Source organism: Hevea brasiliensis, chromosome 9 (assembly GCF_030052815.1).
Source record: "Hevea brasiliensis isolate MT/VB/25A 57/8 chromosome 9, ASM3005281v1, whole genome shotgun sequence".
Classification (NCBI taxonomy): Eukaryota; Viridiplantae; Streptophyta; class Magnoliopsida; order Malpighiales; family Euphorbiaceae; genus Hevea; species Hevea brasiliensis.
The window spans coordinates 98,708,938-98,714,937 of record NC_079501.1 but is presented as its reverse complement, the minus strand read 5'-3'; positions in this window follow the sequence as shown (position 1 = coordinate 98,714,937).

Below are 6,000 nucleotides of genomic sequence, written 5' to 3'. Positions count from 1 at the left end.
CAAACAATTTCCTACACAATATACATTTAATCAATCATTTAATTCACCATTTACAAGCACAAATAAACTGCCTTCAAGGTGCTTCCATGGCTAATAAAAGTACACATTCCCATTCAACATCAAAACTCAAAAATTTCTTCATAAATCAAACACCCAGAACATGCTTACAAACTTTAACAAAGCAACATTCAAAAACACAAACTTACCTATTTTGAAGCTTCTTAAAAACTCATCAAAACTTACCTTTCTCACTCCCTAAATGCTTCCCAAGGTGTGGTGGTTACTTTTAGTGAAGAAACCCTAACCACTTGAAGCTTGGATCATGGATAAATGAAGCTCACAAATGGGACAACAATGGTGGTTTCTAAGGCTTTCTTTACGGCAATGGTGGTCTTCAAAGGTTGAAGATGAAGTTTTAGTAGAGTAATCTGCCCACTTAATGCATATTATAATCCCTTAGTGGTCCACTCACATAAGAAATTGATTTAATATTATTTAAGTGCTAATTACCCAAATTTCACTCCACTTTTGGCTATTTACATTAGGTACCCCTAATTTAATTTTTCATTATATTTTCCAAGTGTAATATCATGTATTTTTAATGGACATTTAGGTCAAAAGATAATTCGGGATGTCAAATGACCACAATGCCCCTGTTCGGGTTGTATTCCCGATTTTTTGGTAACACCGGGTTTTGTCCATTTTTCGATTTCTCACTTTTCTTTGTACTAATTATTTAATTTTTATTTAATATTTCTAATGATATTTATACTTCAATAGGGGTCTATTTAAGTCTTAAAAATATTTTCCAGGGTTCCCCGCGGTCCAGGGCTAGTCAACGGTCCACGCCGTGACTTCCCAGTGCGGTCACCCATCGCTAGGGTTCTCGGCTCGCTTAACTTGGTTTCATTTCTTTACTATTATTTTTCCTTTGTTTTTCTTGTATTTTCTTTTCTTGTATTTCATTATTTTATGTCTCCTCACTCATATCGAAGTGTAGTTCTAGGCATCCTAGCTGTCCGGACAACACTGGTCACTGGAACAGTAGAACGCACTACCGAACATAGGGTGTTACAATGCATATAGATAGGGCCCATATAGATCATATTATGTATTTTGTACATTATAATTAGTTATTATTTATAATGTAAACTATGAATATGTTGAAATATAGATTATGAAACTGTAATTAATTTGTAGATCATGTAAATTATGAATTTATGTAATATGTCTGTAAATCATGTAAATTAATAAAACTTAAGAATTTATATATATAAATTGTGCATGAATGGAAATGCATGGAAATGAATATGAAATTGAGATATATGAATGAGATGTGAATTATGAGATGGTTATGAAAATAATTGATGAGATTTTTATTGTAAAATATTATTGAAAATTTCAAGCAGGTGAATAGTAAAATACTTCAACTGATAATAAAATAGGGGAAACTCCGCTGGTTTCTCCATAGAGAAATAATTGATATTAAATTAAACGAATTCAAAATTTCTAAAATAATAAAGTAAGATAAGATAGGGTGCTCCGGCACCGAATGTAGCACGCCTTACTCGGCTACACTATAGTCGGATGAGGGGTGTTACATTTATTGGTATCAGAGTGCGGTTTAGGCGTTTCTGGACCTAGATAGACTGCATATCATGCATTGCATTCATAAGAGTCGAGGTGACACTATTGCAGATCTATATTTCCCATTTATTTTAGGTTAAGGTATGGAATAAGAGAGTGAAGAGACAATGAGATAGCGAATGGAGATGAGAAGGAGACCGTATTTAAGATGAAAAAAGATGAGTACAAAACTGTTTGAGGATAGGATTGAGACTAAGGAGAAAGTGAAGTATGATAACACAGAAAGGTGTAGAAGTAAGGAGGTAGCAGTTCGTCGATTGCTTATGTCAGGTAAATTTCGAGGACGAAATTTTTGTTAGAGAGGAAGAATTGTAACACCCTCACTATAGCAATTCCGCACATTCTACTGTTCCAGGGACCAGTATCGGTCTGGACAGCTAGAACGTCTGGAAAAAATATTTAGACTAGAGTGAAGAGTCATAAACAACTCAAATAAGTATAAGAAAAATTAAGGAAAAATTTTAGAAATAAAATACAACTAAGTTAAATGAGCCGGTGCCCTAGCGATGGGTAGCAAATCTTGGGAAGTATCGGTAAAGACGATTCTGACCCGGACTCAGGAGAAAATTTATGAAATAATTTTTGAGACTCCAGAGAAGAGTCATTGAGGTTTCTATGACATTAGAATGCCAAGAAAAGGTTTAGAAAAATTTTTCAATCGATACAGACAATTTTAGTCTGTTAAGCCAAACGGATGGCATTTTGGTCATTTCATCTTCAGAGATGAATTTTGGCCGACTTGTCCAGTTAAGTAAATAATTATTATGACATAAAATATGAATAAATATTGCTAAAAATTAAATTAAAAATGAGTAGAGAAGAAAAGAAAAGAAAATAAAAGAAAATGCCAATTATGACATCATCATGATGTCATTTAAAAAAATTCCACCAATCACATTTAATCACCGCTTAATTAACTATTAAAAGAGGATAAATGACACAAAAAAAAAATAAAACAGCAGCTTCTTCTTCAAATAAATCGATCCATAGAGAGAGAGAGAGAGAGAGAGAGAGAGAGAGAGAGAGAGAGAGAGAGAGAGAGAGAGAGAGAAGAGGTTCCTCCATTGATGTATCTTTAAGCTTCATTTTCCCTTCAAAATCTTCCATATTTTCCCAACCTCCAAACACAAAAACTTGATATCTAACCTAGCTAAAGTGACTAGAGGCAAAAAGAAGAGGAGGAGTTGAAGAATTAGAAGACCTAGAATCTTGCTATTTGAGGTTAGTGCGCTAATTCATTTTTATTTCTCTTCTAAGCATGAAAAGCTTGCTAAATTAAGTTAGATTGATATGAAATTAAAAGAAATTCATAGGGATAGGAAATTACTAAATTTCAGCAGCCATGATAAGAGTTATGGTTTGATGGTTTTGATGAAATTATTTGTGTTGATTAGTGATATTGATGAGTAATTGTGATGAACAAATTGTTTGGCTTGTGTTTATATGAATTGAGGAATGTGAGTTAGGGTTTTTGACCTAACTTTGGGGAAATTAATGTGTGTCTTGAATTTGATGATGTTGAGATGATTTAATGACCATTAGAAGTGCTAAATATGTCAAATGAAGTTTGTGGAGTTGGGAGAATTGAATTTGGGAGTATTGATTCTTATGCAGGAAATTCGGACCTTTAAGTCCAATGTATTATTTGAGCTATAACTGGAGTTGTGTTGCTCTAATTGGTATGAGGCCAATTGGAGATGAAACCTAGGATAAAATACCCCATTTTTCATGAAGAAACCATGCCCAAATTCTGTCCAAATCTTGACCAATTTACTGTCTCAATCCGGAAATCCAAACACTGAACCCAGAAAATTGACCAAATAAATAGTATATGTTCATTTGGCCATAACTTCCTCTAGACAGGTCCAAATGACCTGATTTTTATGTCATTAGAAAGATTAGGCATAGAACTACAACTTTCATTAAGAACACCAAGCCCAGAAATGCCTCTAACCAAATGAAATTGCTGGCCCAAGTGGGGTCATCAAACTGACCAAAATCATTCTGCCCAGATTTCCTGGACTAAAGCTCACCCGACTAGTTTTGGCAAAATGGCCATAACTTGGTCTATAAAAATCCAAATGCAATGAAACCAATGGAAAAAGTTTTATAAGACATAATGGCACAACTTTGGTGAAGAAACCCTGCTCAGAAAACCAAACTAAGTTGACCTAAAAATTACCCTAATCCGGGTGACCAACATGCTGTCCCTGAAAAATGACCAAATGAACAGTGTTTGTTCAAATGGTCATAACTCAGTGTAGAAAAGTTTAATTGATCTGAAATTTTACCAGAAGAAAGTTGAGACATAGTCCTACAACTTTCATGAAGAACACAAATCCAAATTCTAACATAACCTAGTCAAATAACCAACCAAACTTAGGTCACCAAATCTGGCATAACCAAATTGCCCAGAAATTCTGGGTACAGGTCAATCCGGCCAGTTATGGTAAAATGACCATAACTTGAGTTACAAAACTCCAAATGGAGTGATTCAAAAAAAGAAATGTAACTAGACACAATAAGAAACAACTTTTATGAAGACAATTTTATCAAATTCCTACTGTACAAATGACCAATGAAATAGTAAACCTAGGGTATGAAATCTGAAAATTTTGAATAACATAAGATAAGCTTTGAAATGGTATTGGCAACCAATACCAACAACTTTAGAATGCAAAATGTGGTATCTTGGTGAACTTAGGCTCAATAAATTTATTATGTATTAAAAAGTCAATAATTTGAGTGAATAGTAATGTGAATAGTAATATAAAGACACAAAGAGTAAGAACTATATTGTTAAAGGGAAATTAAGGCCATAAATTTGAAATCCATGAAATGTTCATGGATTGCTTGAAACATGAAAAGTAAGTCACCTAATTGATGTGAATAGGTAGTTAGGGCTTCTATGCCCATCACAAATAGAATTCATAAAATGTATAAATGAGAAAGGAAAAATGTTTTGAATACAATGGTACATGTGAACCATTGTTTTGAATTGTGATCAATATGAATAATATAATGAATGAATAAATGAACCATATTAATGTATGAATGAGACATTAGTTCTCATTATTGTAGAAAGGAAAAGTACTTTGAGTACAATGATATAAAAGGATAATTAATGTGAATTGTGATCATATATAAGATCAAATAATTGAATACATTATGATTGAAAATTATTATGAAATAATGAAGTCATAAAACACAATATATTAATATTTAATGATATTATGTGCCCTTGTATTGTCTAGACATGTGTGTCAGATTGGATAGTTTGGCATGCCAATAGGGTATTGTTTTAGCAGTACTGCGCAAAGGCTTTATGCCCGTATTCATGGCTTTATGCCTGCACTCATGGCTTAATGTCTGATTATATGATATCATGGCTTTTTAGCCATACTGACTGCATACGTGGTTGACGTTCTGCATCCCATGGTATGACGGCTCGAGGCACCGCGGTGTCCAGTGTTAACGACCCGTTATCCAGTTTAGTCAGCCTGTCGTAGGTTACTTGGGCAGTCTAATTTATTAAAATAAGTTACGAATATTAGCAAATAAAAATGCTAGAAAGTAAATAAATGAGAAGAAGTTCTCAAATAAATTAGATCAGCTCCAAAAATTTATTCCTTAGAATGATCTGAAGTAAATTAAATTAGTTCTAAAAATTTTAAATATTACGAAATGATTGTAAACAACTTAGAAAGTATCAAGAAAGTGATAAAAAAACTAGTAGAAGAATTATAACTTAAATAACATTACAAATGTGATTTTCATAAGAATATAAGTATAAGTATAAATTTTAGATTTATTTGTATATTATATAAATAATTATAGTAAACTTATGACAAAGAGATTCTAGAGAGCAACATAAATAATGAAAAATATACTATATGACAAATTTCATATGAACCCAGTAAAATTCTTGAGTATAGAAAATATGTTCCAATTATTTTTATTTGTATACATTATTTCTTGTTATATTATTACACCACTAAGTAGCAATGCTTAGAGCGATGGATTTGTTTCCTCGCGCAGGTACTAAAGTTAAAGCCCAACAAATACTAAACAGAGATTTTGGAGTTCTGATCTGCAGAGTGTTCAAGGTTGTCACCTTCTCAGCAATACATGTAGATATGGCCCATATAGATCATATTATGTATTTTTTACATTATAATTAGTTATTATTTGTAATGTAAATTATGAATTGTATGTTGAAATATAGATTATGGAACTGTAATTAATTTGTAGATCATGTAAATTATGAATTTATGTAATTAGTCTGTAAATCAATGAAACTTGAGAATTTATATATATAAATTGTGCATGAATGGAAATGCATGGAAATGAATA